Genomic DNA, 18,329 nt, shown 5'->3' with positions numbered 1-18,329 from the left:
CTCCACAGGTGCTCCAAGGTGACAGGAGTCTGGTGGGCAGAGCGGACTTCAATTCCTCCTGGAAGGTGGGTGTGACCCTAGGTCCCGCTCCATCGGATTGACTGTCACCAGAAACTTCTCTGTGACCTGCTGTGATCAGCCCGAGGGAGTGGGAGCTGGAAGCTCCCTTGACACATGGTGAGGGAGTCCACTCTGCAGCGACCAGCTCAGACACACAGGGGTTCAGGACCACGGCCTGTTCTTATTCTTTCTGTTGTTTTTTTTCTTTTCTCCTCCCCCTCTGCTCACTGTCCTCTCCTGTCATTTCCTCTGTCTCTTTCCCTCTGTCTGGCATTCATCTCCCAGGCTCTGAGAAGCAGGACCTTTTGTTACTCCACAGCCTGGCCTCTGATGACAGAAATCGCAGAGAATTCTGGGTCAGACCTCTCCTCCATCCATCCCAGGTGGAACCATGCCTTCCCTGGCACGGATGCCTGTGGGTGTTCTCTGCCTTCAGCAGTGGAGGGCACTGGTGTTGGTGCCTCGGTGGGGCTTACACAGCTTGAGCAAGCCATAGTCACCCCAGCAGGCCCCCCCCCCTTGCGGGTCTGCCGCACTGTGACGGGGAGCATCCTGCAGAAGTGATGTCTTCCTTGATCTCCTTTCTATCCGCTTGCTCTTTTACTCAAGACTCTGGGAACAAGGATGCCCATGTACATCAGAGTTTGTCCTCTTAGTGGGCCAAGGCCCGGCCCTTCTAATGTTGGGGTTGCCAAAGGTGCGAGGGTGTCACTGTCGGGGCCAGCTGAGGGTGAAGGCATGCCTCTGAGGCAGGGTGGCGGGTGCGGCCTGGCTCGGCTGCACCAACGTGGTGTTTAAACATTTATTTTTAGTGGCCGCTGGTTAAATAGCAGCCTTCCTTTTGGTGGGAGCAATCTTGAAAAGTAAAAATAAATCCGATTTTTGCCTTGCCACTCATCACACCAGAGCTTGTTGGGTGGACTCGCGGGCTCAGCACCCCGCATCTCTAGGCTACGTGCTGTGTTAGCAGACAGGGGAGCTGTGGCGGAGAGAGGTACAGGGGGTCCACGGCTCCCAGCTGTGTCCTGTTGCAGGGCCAGCTCATGCTTCAAGATGGGCTCCCTTAGCCAGTTCTAGCCTGAGCTGGCTTTGGGAGATAGGAACAAGTGATCCCCATTTTTCCTGTGTTAGAGGGTGTGACCTGCATGACTGGAGTTTGGATAATCCCTGGTAGGTCTTGGGGGGCACTTCCCCAAGGCCCTCAGTGGGACTTTCTGTCTGCTCACTGCTGATGCTGGCATCCCCAGTGGGGAGTGCTGTCCTCAGGTCCAAGTTGCACTTCTCAAAGGATGAGGGTAAAGGCCGGGCTGCTTCAGGATGGGGATGTCTGGAGGGGAAGGACTACTCTGTTGCTGGGCTGCCTCAGGCCACGCCAGCATCTCCGTGAGTAACTGCTGCCCCAAGTCAACACACTTTTCAGGTGTGAAAACTGACTCAGTGGAGGTAAGTCCCTGTCCCCAGCCCAGAGCTGGTGAGGGAATATGGCTCCAATCCAGAGCTGGTGTTTCTACCCTCTACAGACTGCCTCTGTGTAAAAGGTGCAGAGGAAGGAGTTTGTCCTCTTCCATCTCCTCTGATATGTGAAGACACCACATGGGTCTGTCTTCTCTGGAGGAACAGCAACCAGACACCATTTCAGAATTGAACACTAGACCCTTGCCAGACACCGGGCCACTTTGATCTTGGATGTCCATCCCCGGAACTGTGAGAAAATAGGTTTCTCTGTGTTAAATTACCCAGGTTAAAGTATTTTGTTAGACTTATCTGAACAATTTTAGATATCCTCTCTGGGAAGCTGTTTCCTAATCTGTAAAATGGGTCCATGAGGTAACACATATCGTCTATGTTAGATTCTCTCTCTCTCTCTCTCTCTCTCTCTCTCTCTCTCTCTCTCTCTGTGTGTGTGTGTATGTGTGTGTGTGTGTGTGTGTGTATGTATGTATGTATGTATGTCTATTCTGGATCAAACCACACCTGAGCACCGCAGGGATCCCAAGGGTGGGATCCCTTGCACCCCACTATATCCTTCCCTTTTTACTTATGTATATATATATATATATATAGTGAGAGAGAGAGAGATAGATGATAGATAGATAGATAGATAGATAGATAGATAGATAGATAGATAGATAGATAGAGACCATTTTCATTACCAAGCCAGACTGGCAACAACATTAAGGACCATGCTGTAACTGCAAGTTCTGCCTCTCTGAGAGGGTAAGCTGCATGATCACAGTGGGGACCAAGCTGAGGCTGAATGACAGCAATTGCAACTGTTTGTCCTTTGTCTCCCGGGGACAGTGGGAAGCAACAGCTCCCCAGTTCCTGCAGGAGAATCTTGGTTCCGCTGACCCTGCGTAGGGTGAGGGTTGGGGGCTGTTGGGGGGCACTTCCTCTGGGCCTCATTCCTCACTGTGGATGCCCCATGGAGCTGCAGCTGTAGGAGAACCTTTGCATAAACCACAGGCAGGGCCAAACTCAGGCGGAGTCTCAGGTCTCTTTCGGCAGCCGATGATGTATGGATTATTAGTAAAGAAGACGTAGGATGTCTGTACCCAGACCCGTGCTGGGAGCACAGTGTGAGCGACAGACAGTCTCCATCCCCTCAGAGCTCTGCTCCACCAGAATGGCTGAAGCCTTCACTTTCCCAGGAAAGATCTGGCTCCAGGCCCCTGGACTGGGTGGGTGCAGAGCCTTCCCCTTGCCAAGCCAGGAAAACAGCAGCGCGCGGCTTTTTCTTCTTCAGCATCACGGCTGAGCTGGTCCAGCTATCTTTTTAACTTCCCTGCTGTGAGAGAGGGCCTTGAAACAGCCAAGCAGCAGACCGAGGCCCTGGACTGAGCCATACCTGAAACTTTCTGCTCCTACATCTCAGTTCCGTCAACCTCTAAGTCCCTGCTGGGCGATTTGCATCTTGACTCAAGGATCATTCCCTTTTTCTTCTCTTCAGTGCTGGGGAAGCCAGCTCAGGGTCTGGGGCATGCTAAGAGGAACACACAGCATGTGAACCTTTACCCATCTCCCTGACGCTGTTGGGCCAAGCCCTAGGTTAGGTACTGGGGATCAAGGACAGGTGACACCCTCAACTATACACATCAACTGCAGGACAGATGTGAGACAAAGCGACCTACGGTGTTGATTGTTGTGGGAGAGGCGGGCCTGTGGGGGAACGGTGCAGGGCTCTCCAGGGGAGGTGAGTGAGGTTTCTCAGAGAGCTGGTGGAAACCGGTGGAGAGAGCCTACGTGGCTGATGAGTACCAGTGTGTGAAAAATAATACCGAAAGCAGAAAACTCTGTGCGAAAGCCTCTCGGCTGCTGCAGGGGCCCCAGGCCAGCCCTTCTGCCTGGAGTGCTGGCAGGAAGAGGCTTGGGGGAGACACAGGAAGACACTTGTGGCTGAGAGCATCGGGAGAAAGGAGGGGGCAGAGCCATTCCATTCCAGCCCCGGTGGTAAAGAAATGGCTTTCTTCTTGCCTGGCCGCGTCTTCCCACGCCTGGGGAGGGAACAGATTCGTGCTGTGTTTTACTGATGCCTTGCTCGGGCCAAGCAGAGCCCGAGCAGTCTGACGTGCCCACAGCTGGCCTGGCTCTACCCATACTACAACTGCTGTCTTGTTGGCCCTGCCTGGGACCCGGCCTCTGCACCCAGCCAGAGAAACTTGGCTGGGCTGCAGTTTTCAAAATAAAGTGGTTTTCATTTCATAGTCACCAGAGAGGTTACAAAAGAGAACAGGGCTGGTGCTTCTCATATTATTTATGCAATTCTCCCCCTTTTCCCGTCCCGAAGGCGAATCACAAAGGGGTCTTTGTTCTCTGTAAGTTCAAAGTCAGCTCCTCCAAGGGGAAACTTGTGCGGGATTGCAAGCAGGAGGCTGGATTTTTACAACGCCTGGCTGTCAGAGCAGAAATATGGTCCGCAGCAGGGTTCCTGCAGGCCACGGGCTGCAGAAGCCAGGTCTCTGGATTTCCAGTGTGAACTGGGTGGATGGGGCACCGGGTTGGGGCAGGAGGCAGACACTCACTTCATCCTGCAAGAGCCCCAGTGCACCCTGTCCAAGAGCCTTGATTTGCCCACCTTCAGAGCCTGGCTTTTGTTGACTGGACTCAATCAGAGGAGCCTGCTCAGTTCTTCAGAATGGCTCACATAAGGCAGGCAGGGCTCAGCGTTCCATGCCCTAGCTTGTGCTTTTAAATGTCTGATAGTTTGAATAGCTAGGCATTGGTGTAAGAAAAAGACAGTTTAAACAAGCCAGACCTGGTCATCTAGGCTTGTAATCTTAGTACATTTTTGGGAGGCAGAGGTGGGAAGATACTAAGTGTAAGGACAGCCTGAACTATAGAGTGAGTTCCCAGTCAGTCTTGGAAACTCAGCAAGACCATGTCTCAAAACAAACAATAAACATGGCTCAGTGGTAGAGAACTTGCCTAGCTTGTACAAGGCCCTAGGTTCAGTCCCCAGTACTGCCAAACAAACAAATAAAACCAGTTAAAGCAGGAGCTTGCCAATGCCTAGCCTCTGACCTCTGTGTGATCCCAGGCCCTAGAGGATTGCAAGAATCTGGGACTCAGTCAAAGCCTCAGGATCCTGTGCAGCCTTGAGCAGGGCTGCCAGCCTGCCCCAGTCCAGACTGTTCCTCTGGGCAGAAGGGTCCTGATGGGAGGAAAGCCCCAGCTAAGGGTCCACAGTGCACAGGGGCACAGAAGCCGCCCCACCCTGGGCACCTCCTGCTTGTTAGAGCCATCCTTGCACCACGGACAGATGGGAAAGCTCCCCTGGAGTGCCGAGCACCCCCTGCCAAGCACTGCTATTAAGAGAAGGTATGGCGGGGACTCACAAAACAAACAGCAAAAAGCAATTCTAAGAACACGATGCTCACATTCCCAAGAGGTGGGGTGGGGCAGGTGGTTTTTGGTCTTTCAATGGGTTTTGGGTTTGGGATAGTTGTCATTGTTTAGAAGGGTTGGTTACAAGTTGCTGTTAATGGTCAGGAAAACGTCTAAACAAAGGAGATTAGATTTAAGGTTCTTGTTTGGAAAAAAAAGAGGATATAGATAAGAGATAGATTATTGAATCTACTCTGAAAAAAAGATATAGAAATGATAGAATAAAGGGTAGATTATTGAATCTACTCTGAAAAAAAGGGAGGATATGGATATGATATAGATAAAAATGTAGATTATTGAATCTACTTTTAAAAGACAACTACTAGCTTTAAATACTTTACATTGGATTGGATTTTTATATATTGTATACAAATTATATATATTGAGATTGATATTGTTAGAAAATGCTGTATGTATATTTCTAATCTTGTTCAGGATATTGTACCTATACAGTTCATTTAATTTGCTAATCCTTGAATATTATTATTACCAATTATTAGGCTATAAAGAAATGAAAGTTAGTTATTAGACATTACAATTGAACTTGTAGTCATATTAGGTATGTTTTCAAGGTCAAGCAGAGATATATTTTAGATAGACAGGTCATCTTCAAACCCTTCAGAAATCTACAGAATATGGCATTTAAAATGTTTTAATAACTTAGAATTTTTTCTTTTTTTATGACTATGAGACATCTGTTCCTGGCGGCACCAATCTACTTCGGAGAAGATATGGGCATTGAAGAAACTGCATAAGGAGTTAACTTTCATTGTGGCAAAAGTTAGCCATTGGGCAACAAAATGCCCTCTCATTGACTGCTGACAGTATGCTATCCAAAATGGACAAACAAGACACAAAACAAAGGACTACCAATCCTTGCCAATACAAGTGTGGTTGGGGCTTTAGCAACAGGCATCCTCTGAGGCCAGGACAATATGGCACCATTGCTGAAGTGGCTTTACAATCTGGAAAAGGTACAGTGCCCCTTTCTTCAAAGACAGCTGAACAGGCAATGGACCGATGGCTTCTGGTGTGCAGTGGAACAGTAGCTGAAATAGTTATTCTTGAAGGAGTAACTAGGCTGATGGAGTCTAACCTCTCAATGGTAGACTGGAATTTAATAAAAGAGATGAAGCCATTCACAAGCCGAGAAGAATAGGCAGCTGAATTCCAAAAACACCAGCAATTTCCAGAATTTAAAATCCTGAATCATGACAGGACACTAGTGGAATTCAGGTTTATCTGATACATGGAATATTCACACTGAGTGTGAGGTGGAGCTGTAGGCCTTGTGTACATCCTACTTCACAAATGAGTCTGTCAGATACGCTAGGCCTGTAGGCTGAAGATGATGCCCCAATGTGCAGAGAAGCCTTGGGTGACTGTCCAGGCAGCTGGCTGTTTCTGTCAACTCACAGTTTTTTGGAAGTCGCTTGTTTGCACTTCCTGTTTACTAGGTAATATTATTTCCTTCTTGGGTCTCTGAGGGAGATGAAGATTAGATAGTTGTAGTTACAGTTTTCCTTGTTAAGAAATTTCAGAAAAGAACTGGACGGTGGTGGTACATGCCTTTAATCCCAGCACTCTGGAGGCAGAGCCAGGTGGATCTCTGTTAGTTTGAGGCCATCCTGGTCTACAAAGCAAGATCCAGGGCAGGCACCAAAACACCACAGAGAAACCCTGTCTCGGAAAAAAAAGAAAGAAATTTCAGAAAAGAAACTCACTAAGGAAGTGTAAAGTATATAATAGACATCATAGGATAGGTTTTTTTTTTTTGTTGGTAATACAAGGTAGAAAGTGAATTAGGTTTATTTTGGACTCACCAAAATAGGATAGATAATGGAATATTTTCTCTAAATTTGTCAAATGAAAATGGACTAGACGTTGTTGATGTATTTATTGCTTGTATATATTGTATATAGTTATTGTGTTTATTGTATATAGTTTTTCTTATTTTAGTTATAACTTTTAAATTTTTTAAATTTTTATTAGACAAAAAAAAAAGGGGAAATGTGATGTTTTATTTGTGCTGAAATAAATTTATTTGTGGTGGTGTTTTATTTGTATGTTAATAAAGTTTGCCTGGAGATCAGAGGAAACAGCAAGCCATTAAGTAAACACAGAAGTCAGGCAGTGATATAGCACACGCCCTTTATCCAATCACTTGGCAGGCAGTCTCTGTGTGTTCAAGGCCACACTAGGGAACAGAGCCAAGCATGGTGACACACGCCTTTAATCCCAGTACAAACCAAAGAGACCTGGAGGTCTGTACAGACAGACAGGGACAAGGAAGTGAGGGAGCTGGGCTAAGAGAGCCGACGAGAAGGCAGAACAGCAAGGCAATAAAGGTGTGGGTAGACAGGAAGTAGCTCACCTTTTGGGAGATGCAGAGCTGGTGAGGTTGGCTGGTGGCTCTCACTATTTCCCTGATCTCTAAGGTTTTCACCCCTATAGTTGGCTCCGTGCTTTTTATTTAATAAGACCATTTAGCAATTCGTCTACACTGGGGACCTGGGCTCCTCTTTTAGGGAAGCCAAAGATGAGTATGTGCATCTTCAGGGTGATGCTGAGACAAGGCAGAAGACCAAGAGTGGAGTTGGAGGGGTGTGGGAAAGACCAGAGCTGCCCTCCTCCCTCCACTCCTGCAAAGAGACACAGCTGTCCCTGGCAGATGTGGAGAGTAGCTGGAGGGGAAGGGAGAAGCTGTGGCTGGCTCATAGGAAGCTGGGACGTCTCAGAGGTTTCCTCAGACCGGCCCCAGGCTTCCCAGTCATCCCAGAGCATTGATCGCAGAGCCCTGCGGAGCAGAAGCCAGGCCGAGATGCGGGTTCCTGGCAAGGCCTCCCCCAACCCCCCACGGACTTCTCAGAAACAGCTCTTCCTGTGGCTTCCAGACTATGGGCAAGTTCTGGGGACCGGAGGTTTCTCTCTCGACACCACTGCTGCTTGGTGGTTGAACTTGCTGATAAGCATCTGTCAGGGACTGGGACGCTTGTGGCCCTGAAAGTTTGGCACAGTCAGAGCTCATTCTATGAAAAGTGCCACTCAGGGGTGTGGTCCCTGCTCACGCCATTTTACTTGGAAATAAATATTTCTGGAACACTGGCTTCTGTGTCGCCAGAAAGGCCACTGTGGAAATGTGGTCTCCGTGACCTCAGGCTGGTCATCTCAGCTGTTATGCACTATGGGATGCTGCAGGCTACCTAGGCCCACCAATCCAATGTGGTCCTCTACAATGCAAGACAAAGCCCGATTCTGCCCATTTCACACACAGGGGAACTGAGGCCCCCAATGTAACACAAATTGCTAAACGGCCTTATTAATAAAAAGCCTGGAGCCAGATATTGGGTGAAAGCTGAAAGATCAGAGGAATAGAACAAGCCAGCTACAAGTTCTTACCGCTAGGAAATCCTCAGCCCAAGAGTGAGACTTCCTGTTTATTCACGCCTTACATACCTTTCTGTGCCCTGCCATTTTCTTTCCTTCCTAGTGCTGGGATTAAAGGCGTGTGTGCTTCCCAAATACTTGGTAGCAAAGGCATGAGATCTCAAGTGCTGGAATTAAAGGCGTGTGCCACCACGCCTGGCTCTGTTTCCAGTATGGTCTTGAACTCACAGAGATCCAGACGGATCTCTGCCTCTTGAGTGATAGGATTAAGGGTGTGTGCCACCACTTTCTGGCCTCTATGTCTAATCTAGTGGCTGGTTCTGTCCTCTGATCCTCAGATAAGTTTATTAGGGTACACAATATATCACGACATCCTAATTTTGTCAAGGTGAAGACTGGGGCTGTGAACCAGGCCAGGCATGCTGCTTTCAAGTCTGGACACGTCAGTTACGCCCTTGTGTGTGTGTGAAGGACAGTCACATACAGCATCATATCACAGGGAGTCTGCTGTGTAACACACACACACACACACACACACACACGCACGCACGCACGCACGCACGCACGCGCGCGTACACACACTGCCTATATTACCTTGTTCCATCTGCACACCATATGGACATGGTAGGAGTGATGGTCCATTGTCAGCTTGACAGGAACACTCATCTAGAAGGGTCGGCAGGGACATTTCCTACAAGCATTAATTGAGGGAGAAGACCCTTTCCTAGAGTGGGAGAGTGGGTGGCCCTTTCCAGGGGTTCTAAACACCGGTTCTAAAGAGGTTCAAGGAAGGGGCTGGAGAGATGGCTCAGAGGTTAAGAGCACTGGCTGTTCTTCTAGAGGTCCTGAGTTCAATTCCCAGCCCCCATAGGGTGGCTCACACCCATCTGTAATGAGATCTGGTGCCCTCTTCTGGCCTGCAGACAAACATGCAGGCAGATCACTGTATACATAATAAATAAGTAAATCTTAAAAAAAAAAAGACGTTCAAGGAAAAGACAGTGTTGCTTGGCTGTCCCAATCAATTCTTGTTGGTGGGTACAGCTAGCTGCCCCCTTTGCTGTGAGCACTGTCCTTCTTGACACAGACCATAGCCCGTCCTATTTTCCACTGTGGACTGAAGACCAGCACCTCTCTCGGAAACTCTCAGGCTTGCAGTGCCAGACTGGTACTGCCAAGTCATCCAACTACCTGGTTCTCAGCCCCTTCAGTGTGCAGGTGACCACAGCTGGAGCACTCATCTCCTAGTGTGTAAGCCATTCTAGAAAATTCCCTTCTGTAACATGCACTCTATTAGTTCTGCCTCCCCAGAGCACCCTGCCTGGTAGAGATGGGGTATTCAGAATGGTCCTAGAGAAAACAGAATTGTAAGGATGAATCTGAGTTTGGTGGCACCTGGAGCTGGCTCTCCAACTCCACTAATCTTGAAGTCTTCTGGTAGTGTGGTGAGCACTGGAAATTCATGCTATGAGCCGTTGTGAGAAATACGTGAAATAATCACGTCTAATACTCCCCAGTCACCTCTTCTGCCACTCAACGAATTCAGTGTCTCTACACAGAGACCTTTCTAACATTTCTGGAAAACTAAGAACGCAATGATGCTGGCTGGTTGCTTCCAGCATCCATTGCCAAAGTAACAAAGGACAAGCTTTAGTTTAGAGCTAAGAAAAAATTCACATCATGTAATCAACCTACAGGTTTCTGAATATGGCCTGGAAGAGATCTTCTCTCCGGTGGCCATAGGACTCAATCAAGTTGCTGAAAACCAAACCGAAGCCCCCATTGGACAATTGGCTGTGTCAAATGCAACCTAAGCCTGGTGGTGGCGCACGCCTTTAATCCCAGCATTTGGGAAGCAGAGCCAGGAGGATCTCTGTGAGTTCGAGGCCAGCCTGGTCTACAGAGCGAGATCCAGGACAGGCCTCAAAACTACACAGAGAAACCCTGTCTCAAAAACCAAAAAAAAAAAAAAAAAAAAAAAGCAACCTTTAGTCTTAGCTCTGGAAGGGGTGGACAGTTCAAATGAGGGCACTGTGGCTACATAGGCTGGCACATACCTTTAATCCCAAAACTTGGAAGGCAGAGGCAAGAGGTTCTCCCTGAGTTTGAGGAGGCCAGCCAGGTCTACTTAGCAAGTTCCAGGCTAGCCAGGGCTACATGGTGATGTCCTGTTTAATTTTTTTTTTTTTTTTTTTGATGAAGTGAGGGCACTAATTGGAAAGGAGAGGAACTGTAGATCACGGCATATAGAAACTTGAGTGGACCATGGAGTGGAGAGCCCGGATTTGATGCTGCAGCTCACACTGTTAAAAAGACGTTCCAGGAGCTTCTTTGATTGGTTAGGTGTAGTATTTGTCAAAAGATGACCTGATGTGAATGATCTAATGTGTCCGATACCCCTTAGTTTAGCTGATGAAGAGATTTAAAAGCTCGGATTGAGATGTTGGAGTGGCTTTGCCATGATCCCTCCACAAGCACTGGGCCCAGAAGCCACACTCTTTTCTTCACTACTACTGGCCAGAACCAGATTTGTGGGGCAGACACCAGCGCAGCTGGGAAGCTCTGTCACTTCCCAGTGTGTCAGGGCTTAGAGTGGAAGCTGCGGCTGCTCAACTGGTTGACTGAAAAGCAACGGCGCTGATAGGATCCTTGGCAAGAGCCAAGCCTCCAAAGGCAAGGTGAGGGTGCTTACTGCAATGGCCAGCACAAGCCAGGCAAGCCTGACAATGTCTGCCTCATGGAGCCCTTCGGCACCGGCTAGTTAATCGTGGTGTTCCCAATGGGGGGACAGATAGGAAGCCTAACAAGTTCTTCCTCTATGTGCTTAAGCATAACAAATGGACAAAAGGCTACCTTGAATCTCAGCACAGAGAACCATGGCTCTGCAACCAATTTCCAGATGGTTCAACCTTGAGTGAAGAGGACGGCATGTCCCCTTGAGGAAGACCCTGGCTGCATACTGAACACTTCTACTGCTAATCTTTCTCCCACCTTTCACCAAAGGGACCTAGGCCTTTTTACCAGGAGAAGTGTACGTGGGGGAAAATGAAGTAATCAGACCTCTCTGGGCCTACTAGATACTGGCTCTGAGTTGACTGGGAGACACCGGACAGCACTATGGCCCTCCAGTAGGGGGCATATAAGCAGGCTTGCAGAAGTCAGATGGTAATGGAGTTTTACCTAAATCTGACTCACAGTGGGCTCAGTGTGAAGCCAACCTCGCTCATCCTATGGTTATTTCTCCAGTCCCAGATTGCATGGTTGGAGAAGGTACACTTTGGAGTGTGTGTGTGTGTGTGTGTGTGTGTGTGTGTGTGTGTGTGTGTGTGTATTCTAAACCACTAGGTGCAGTGTGTCCCAGGTATCAGAGCTTCTCAGAGTCCCTCAAAGCCTTCTGTGACAGCCTGTTTGAAAAGTCACAGCTCAAAATGGCATCTTTTCATCCTCTGGAAAGCCAAGGCAGCCAGCCTATGCTCCTGCCCCACACTCCAGCTCTGCCCAGCCTTGGGAACAAAGGCAGGGGACTTTGGCCAATTGTGCTGAAGGAGGTGAATTAGGCCTGGCTCAGCCTTGGCCTCCATGTGTCTTCTCTTGGATTGGGACAGCTGCTCAGAGTGACTCCCAGTGTTCCTGGCTAACTGGCTGGATTCATGCTCAGGGCTCCAGCTTCCTGACCACCCAGTGGTGGATGGATGCCACAGTCTAGGCACCTGCATCCCAGTCTGGATCCGGCCCAGTCTCGCTCATTTATTTGTGCAGTTGTATGTATTTAGTAGTCTGGCCACCTGTGTGGGTCTCTCTGGGTAAGGGCCTGATTTATGACCTCCATCTGCACCATCTCAGGTGGGTCTAGGACAGTGCCTAATCCTCAGGTGCTACACGATCCAATGAATGTGGAGGTGGACCCCCCCCCCCAACACACACTAGGCAGGAGATGTCACAGCTGACTTGAGGCTGAGTCATCACCCTCAGTGAGGAAGCCACTCCTGGGAGCCCCCAGGCTCAGTGAGCTGAGCCGAAAAACCCATAAGAAAAGCCTCCTGCTAGCCCAGGGGCTAGGGAGAGCCTGTGGGCGAGGAGGAGCTGGCAGACTTTGGACAGTGCCTGGCTCAGAGGATTCAGACACATTTTATTTAGACCACTGTATGTCCCCCAAACTGCCCCAGGCCACATTCCTGAGGACAGGGTGTATGGGTCCAGTGCATGCCGCCTTTGCTGGGGTAGAAACCTCCCAACCTGAACATTCCATGCTCTGCTTTGTAAGCTGTGCCTTGAAGTGGGCCATCCTCAATCCACCCCGTTCACATTGCCCCGGAGGCTAGGGCTGAGCCTCACATAGATCCATTTGGAGTGGGCCGCTCTGTTGTGGAATATTATTTGAACTGCATAAAGGTGTGTTACATTTGTTCTGGCTGCTTTTGGTAGAATGCATAGACGTGTTACATTTGTTTGGTTAAATAAAATTAACCTGGGGTCATGAGGCTGAGTCGGCAACTAGCTGACAGGAAGTGGTAGGGAGGAGCTAAGTGTAGGGAGGGATCTTTAGTGGAGGTTGAGCCGAAGGATAGACCCTTTGTCGGGAGACATGATCAAGGAGAGAAAGTTAGCTACTTGCTATTCAGCCTCTCTGAGCTAGCAAGATTTTACCTCAACCTTTGAGTCCTGAGTTCTATAGAAGGCTAGAGATTTAGATAAAGTTTCCTTTATCGGTCGTGATAGAGCTGGTGCCTGAGGGAACAGAACTCTTGCCTGGCTGCAGCCCATGAAGCTGAACCATTGCTGGTGGCTGCCCAGTAGCAATTGCTGGCTGGGACAACGGTTGCTTAAGGTGCAGCTGATGTATTTACTGGAAACCAACACAGCTCAGGTAGGTGTTCGAGCTGGACATGGGCAACCTTGGCTGATCTGCCAGGGCCCAGACTGTAACCATTCCCCTTACCCCTCTCGTTCTGGTAGGTGCAAGGATGGCTGGGCAAGAGGCTTTCCCTAAAACTCTGTCCCTAAAACTCTCCGAGCCCGTGTTTTAGAAGCGTGTGAACTTTTCAAGGCTCCAATGTCCAGATTCTTACCAACAACATTCAAGGCTCTGGGGTGGTCCAGTCTGTAATAGCCTCAAGGGAATGGGCTTTCTTCCATCGCTGTGATGCTGGATCATGCTTCTGTCTGCTCATGTTAGTGGCCAGCAAAAGATAGTTTAATGACACATGGAATCATCAGGCTGGAGTTACTGAGGAGGGAATGGTCTCAGAAAAGTCAGGGCATCTGGTTATTCCCGGAGGAAGACGAGGTGGTGGTTTGGGATGATCACAGAGGATGGGGATGGGGGAAGATGGGGTGCATTCTAGGCTGGTGCAAAGGGGTTGTCCCAAGGCCAAAGTCAGAAACAGGTGTGTACACCCAGAAACACTTGGGCCAGCTGATCACCCCGAGGAGAGCCCCAAATACTACATTAGGGAATTGGAATACTAGGCTGAAGACAAAGGACAGTAGGATCAGCTCTGTCCTACTGGTTAGGGTCCAGTAAACATTTACAAAAGGTCACAGTTAGCAGACTTTCCACATCCTGCAGTCTCAGCACTGGCCGCCTTCCGCCAGCACCCATGGGAGCTGTGGGGGCCTCCAAGCAGCTGCTGCAGAGCCCTAGCGCCTCTCGAAGCTCCGGACACTTCCAAGCTGTTCCTGTATCTTGGCTATCACTCAATGATCTCGGCCAGGATGGAGATAAACCCACCACCAAATCCGGAGTCCCTAGGGCCACAGCACCTGGCCAGCCTAGGCTACAAAGAATCTTAGATCTTTGTTCTGGGTCCCCGTCCCTGGTCCAGGAGGAGCTGGCTCCTTCCAAGTTGCTCCCGCCCCTCTCCCGCCCAGGCCTGGCTGAAAAGAGTCACTTCATGAGGTCATTGAGACAAGGCTGGAATGCTGTGGTCTTGCTTTGCAAGAGTTTAGGAGGAATGTGATAGACTATGTTTATTTGGGGAACTGTGAGTCCCGGTGTAAATAAATAGCGACACTCTCTCCATACTCGGTGTCCTCTGGTGTGCTTAGCGTGTCTCTAGCATGTGGAGGCTGTGTTTGTTACACTTTTGTGCAAGTGCTTCCACTCCTGACTTCTCCGGGAAGCACTTGGAGCCAACTGATTAAAAAGATCACCAACAATGTCACAGTGTCTCATGACGTGCCCGAGGGACCCCTTTGATTGCTGTCCGTTGTCAGGCTGCTGCGTAGGCAGTAAATGCCAGGAAGGAGGAAGAAAACGCACAGGGTCCCGTGTAACTCAGGCTGGCTTCAAATGAGCTATATAGCTGAGTGTGTCCTTGAACTCTTGATGTCTCCACGTCCCAAGTGCTGGGTTTACAGGAAAATCCCACCGTGGCCAGCCCAGAGCAAGCTCTTGATGAGAGTGTGGGTCTCATAACAAAACACTTTTGGGGCTGTGGATGTCTGTGGGGAGAGACTCAATGGAGGAGCAAGGAATTGGAATTTAAAATAGAGGCCATCGCTCAACCCCTGTCAGAGAAGCTTCTTCTTGCAGAAGATGGGAATTAACACAGAGACCCACACTGGACAATGCAGAGAGTGAGAGACTTCGGGGCACTCCGTCCTAAATGGGATGTCTTTGTCATACTCCTCCCCTCAGGGCTCAGGGATCTGTGCAGAAGAGGAGGCAGAAAGATTGTAAGAGCCAGAGGTGGTGGAGGACTCCGAGGAAACTGTCTTCCAGACACAACAGGACTGATGTACATGTGAACTCACGGAGACCGTGGCAACAGACTCTTGATAGACACCGGAAAGAAAATCCATGTTCTCCAGTGGAGTTTCTCTAGGTCTAGCAACCACACTCCAGGGCAGGTCCCATGCCAAGGAAGAGTGGGGCAACACAAAACAAATTCAGTGGGTTTTGTTTTTGTTGTTGTTTTGACTCTTTGTTTTGTTTTGGCAATTTGTTTTTTTGTCTTGCTGGTCTTTTGCTTGTTTTGATTTTTGCCTTTGTGTTTTTTCTTTTCTTTTTGTGTTTCCTTTTATTTTTGAGAGGAAGAACATAACGCTGGGGAGATAAGGAGTTGGGGATGATCTTGGAGGGGTTGAGGGAGGGGAAAACATGATCAAATTGTATTGCATGAAAAGTTTTAAATAAAGAATAACTAAACTAGAATCAAAATAGCGTGTGGCACAAGTGTGGTGGCACACAGCTGTGAACCCAGGACCTGGGGGACGGAGGCAGTTCAGGGGCATTCTCACGGACAAAAGTTCAAAGCCAGGCTAGGGGTCACATGAGACCCTGTTTCAAAACCCAAACCAAAAATATCAGAAAAAAATCCCATCTTTCATATCCTGATAATGGTGTGTGTGTGTGTGTGTGAGAGAGAGAGAGAGAGAGGGTATGTGTGTGGTGTGTGTGTGTATGAGTGTGTATGTATGCATGTGTGTTGTGTGTGTGTATATGTGTGTGTGAGTGTGTGTGTGTGTGTGTGTGTATTTGTACATTTATGGTTGTCCCTTGGCATCCATGAGGGATTGGTACCAGGATTTCTCTTCAGATACCAAAGTGTATGGATGTTTATCTGTAGTGTAAAATGGCGTGCTGGTTGCATGGAATCTGTACCCATCCTCTAGTGCACTCCACGCCACCTCTACACCATGTCTGATGCTCAGCACATGGGTGCTGCCTAAGTATTCATGCTGCACTGGGCAGGGAACAGTGATGGTGGGAAAAGTTGGTATATGTTCTGGATAAACACAATTTCCTTTATAAGATATTTTTGGTTAGTAGTTGATTGAATCTGTAGGTACAGATTGTAGTTGTCATCAATTACATTTGTAGTATGTATTACATTTCTAATACAATGACGTCACTTGGAATTCCCTCCCCCACATCATTAAGAAGCCTTGGTGGAACTCAGGTACTGCTGCCTCTAGGGAGTTCCGGCATCACAGGTCCTTGGCTACCTTACTCTTGGGAAAGTCACCTTCTTCCAGGAGCTTTACGCTGACAGCCGCCTCTGAGAAAACGCCTTTCCCCACAGTATTTCTAACCAACCCCCCAGAATCGTCTCTGGTTGGCCCAGACCATGGCCTTGAGTCCTAAGCACATTTTGATTCGATAGGACTGTGTCTGGGGAATGATGGTCAGCCTGGAGGAGCTGGCCCATGAGCCCAGTGAACTGGGGATGCTTTAACAAGCTATGCTAAGCTGGAAGGCTTAGCCAGAAGTTACTACTTCTCACAGCTTGGAAGACTGGATCGTCCAAGGCCAAGGGACTGGCAGATCTGATGTCTGGTAACCGTTTGCTTCCTAGTTTGCAGATGGCTGCCTCTCCGCTGTGTTCTCACACGGCAGGAGAAAGACAGAAACAAACCAGTGAATGAGCATCCCACTCTTTTTGTTTGTTTGTTTGTTTTGGTTTTGTGAGACAGGGTTTCTCTGTGTAGCCTTGGCTGTCCTGGAACTCACTCTAAACCAGGCTGGCCTCGAACTCACAGAGATCCTCCTGCCTCAGCCTCCTGAGTGCTGGGATTAAAGGCGTGCGCCACCACCGCCCGGCTGAGCACTGCACTCTCAGCACCTAACCACCTGTCACGGTCTCATCTCCCTGTCTGTCACATGGGGTTTGAGGGGACACATGCAGTCCACAGCAGGCTGTCGTCACAAAGTGCCACATACTGGACGCTCAAGTAACAGCAATGTAATTCTCACTGCTCTCAAGTCTGGAGGAGAGCAAGTCCCTGGGAGATGAGGGCACTGGTGGAGCTGTTCTTCTGAGGTCCCTCTCCTTGACTGATGGACACCGGTCTTTGCTTTGGTCTTTACATAGTCTTTCTGTGTGTCCTGATCTTTTCTTATTCTAGACACTAGTTGTATTGGCTTAAGACCCATCCACATGACCTTATTTTACCTTAATTATTCTTCAAAGATCCTGTCTTCAAATCCAGTCATTTTCTGAAGTTCTGGGAGTTAAGACTGCACCCTATGAATAGGGGGTACAGTTCAGCCTGCATCGGGATAAATGCAATAAAGCCCCCTATTTCTGGTGTATTTCCGGGCAAAGCTTGTATGGAGTTTGCTTCCTAAATGACTATAGGACACGGTGATTCGATGAACCCATGGCCCAGCAGCCGTGATGGGTGTGATCTGCCCTGGTACCTGCGTGAAAGGAAGGAGAAGATTGCTTCACAGTGACAGTACAGAGCAGTGAGTATTGGAGGGAGGTAGTTCTGACACAAAAAACCAAATGCTTATAAATGGGTAATGACAATGTCACTTGGCTAATAGTAGTATGCAAACAAGCCAGCTGGCCATGGACAATTCAATGACAAGACTGGTTTTTGAAAGACAGCCATTTGTCAAAATGTAGTCAGGACTAAACAGAAAATGATCAACTTCCTGAATGTGTTTTGGTCGACGTTGACGGTCCCCTGAGAGCATCGAGGGAACACTACCAGCCACTTTTGATCAAAGCCCTTGCTGACTGCAGGAAGTGTGTGGATTTTGTCTCACAGTTTGATCATGAGAAAGGTAGTCCCTCTAGTGGGCTGAGTGGTGGCTTCTGTAAAGATCTGTCTGTGCACAAATTCCGGGACACCTGTGAATAAAACTTGTTTGTGGACAGTCTTTATAGATGCAGTTAAGCTACATACCTTGGGATAGGGTCATCCTTGATTACCTGGGAGACCCTAAATCAGTGATGCCTATCTTATAAGAGACAGAATGGGAGGTCACAAGACCACATGATGCAAGACTGGAGTGATGTGGCCCTAAGTAACATGGGGAGCCACTAGAAGCTGGAAGAGGCACAGAGAGGGATCTTCTTGGGGCCTATGGTGAGGACCACAACCCTGGGCCATTTGTTTGGGACTTCTGGTCCTAAGACAGTGAGATGGTAAGTCAATTGTTTTGAGCCACTAAGTTTCCGGTGCTCTGTTACATTCTGAGAAAATAATTCAGCCTCTGAAAATTAAATCATTAAGATTCTTGAGCAGAGGGTGGGTGGATACGT

This window comes from Peromyscus leucopus, chromosome 1 (genome assembly GCF_004664715.2).
Source record: "Peromyscus leucopus breed LL Stock chromosome 1, UCI_PerLeu_2.1, whole genome shotgun sequence".
Taxonomy (NCBI): domain Eukaryota; kingdom Metazoa; phylum Chordata; class Mammalia; order Rodentia; family Cricetidae; genus Peromyscus; species Peromyscus leucopus.
This window is presented reverse-complemented; position numbering follows the sequence as displayed.